This window comes from Helobdella robusta (genome assembly GCF_000326865.2).
Source record: "Helobdella robusta unplaced genomic scaffold HELROscaffold_17, whole genome shotgun sequence".
Taxonomy (NCBI): Eukaryota; Metazoa; Annelida; class Clitellata; order Rhynchobdellida; family Glossiphoniidae; genus Helobdella; species Helobdella robusta.
Window position 1 is genome coordinate 1,231,203 of NW_008703942.1, and position 2,244 is coordinate 1,233,446.

A 2,244-nucleotide genomic window follows, 5' to 3' on the forward strand; every position below is an offset into this window, starting at 1 on the left:
TGAATTTAATTAAGATTCGTTATCTTCGTTGGGTTGGGTTTTTTCCATGTTATGTTTTTCCAGGCGTAATTTTACGACTACTATTGAATTATCCTCAGTTGTTTGAAAGCAATTCTACTTCATCTTCTTTTAACACGTGTCTTGACGCATGTTATCATCATCATCATCACATCATAATCATCATCACATCATTATCATCGTCGTCGTCATCATAACATCATTATCGTCATCGTCATCATCATCATTGTCATCGTCGTCATCAACAATCATCCTTATCGTCACATCGTTATCATCACCACCACATCATCATCATTATCACATCACTGTCATCATCCCATCATTATCATCATTATCTTATCATCATTATTGTGACATCTCCACGTGGAGTCGTGTTTGTCATCATCAACCTTGAAGCATTTACACACAGACGGCACTCATTCATCCATCAACATCACATTTACAAGCAAACAACATTTGTTCATCATCCTGTCATATCATAAGATGTCATCGCACTCATCACTGCATTCTTCACTCACTCACTCACTCACTCACTCACTCACTCACACGTGCCTGCATTATGCATCTAATCAGACTGGCTGTAGTTGAATTACGGATCGTTTTGTCTTCATTACGATACCATTCATTTGTCGCTAATCATCGCCCAACCGTAAGAATGAATAACCAATTGGAGAGCTTGTTTGTTTGTTTTTGTGTTTGTTTGTGTGTCTGTTTTTGTTTGTACTTTTGTTTGTTTTTTGATTGTGTGTTTGTTTGTGTGTTTGTTTGTGTGTTTGTTTGTGTGTTTAATTGTTGAAAACTTTTTTAAATAAAATCACGCATTTCTACGGTAATTTACGTCATGTTCATAAAATAAAATTATAAATTAAAATTCATATCATAAAAGAAGACATTATCAAATTTTCATATTTGCGTGTCAACATGCATTAAATAAAGTACACAATAAGAAAGACAGAGGCGAGTTTGCTTGCACAGACTACACGAGTGCACTTTTAAAGGAGGCATGTACCACATATGTTTGTGTGCGTGCGTGTATGTATGTGTATGAGCGTGTGCGTGTGTGGTGTGTGGTGTGTATATGAATGTGAATACGAGTGTATTTATATATGCTGTGTATGTATGTGATTGCACGCGTGTACGCCCTCATGTAAATATGTGTACACTTAGTTGCACATGCATGCACGTAATTTTTATCAAGACAAGATAAACATTTCAAAATTTGTAGACATTGAGTGACGTAGTTAAGAAGCGAGAGGCAGAGAGCAAAAGTTTTGTTGTGCTGGGGATTAACCATTGTTAGATGCGAGTTAAAGTTAAAGTTGAATAGAGTTGTAAGAAAGTAATGTACTTTTCTCTGTTTGTGTGCGTGCGTGTTTTTGTTTGTTTGCGTGCCAATGTAAGTGAACACGTAGTTGAACGATTTTTATGTGTTTTCAAACATATATTGCTTTTATATTTCAGACAACAAACAAAGTGTTTTTTTTATAAAATAATTTATATAACTACAGAAATGTTTGTAATTTTTATTCTTCAAGTTGTTGAAATTAATTTCAGGAGAGTAGCAACGTTGAAAAAGCACACTCGTTAAAAACGTTGAAGTGGTTGCAGTTGAGAAACGAACAAATTTCATTGATTAGAAAGTAAATTTGTTTTTTAAGCAAACTTGAACAAGTTGCCTGCTGAGTGTTGCATCGCGAAACCGTCTGCGAATGTTTCAACCGAGTGCGACCAGGAAGTGCACCAAATCAAATCAACTGAGACCTGCGCTCCTTCCAGCCATGTTATAAGTTTAAAAATTCTCAAATGTACCAACAACTCATTATTTTGGGTTGGCAACATTCAAGTGAATTTTTGAATGAAACAATGTTAGTCAGTTTAGTTGCACAATGTTTATTTGTTGTTATTTACTTAAAATTAAGTAAACGAGTGAGTGTAAGGTCTGGATGGATGGGTGTAAGGTGTGAATGTGTGCGCGTATGATTTGTGTGAATGTGTGCGCGTATGATTTGTGTGAGTGTGTGCAAAAAGTAAAAATTTTAAAGTGGTTCTTTTAAATTGTTAAACCTTTTTAAAATTTTTTGCAGTTGTTGCAGCTGAAGCTTTGTTACTCATGTCGTTTTTTGGAATTTTTAATTTGCAAATTATTTTTTGAGTTATCTTGTAAACAATTGTATCTTTCCAACTGTCTGTGACTCTCTGTTATATATGTCTGTACGTGTTTGTATA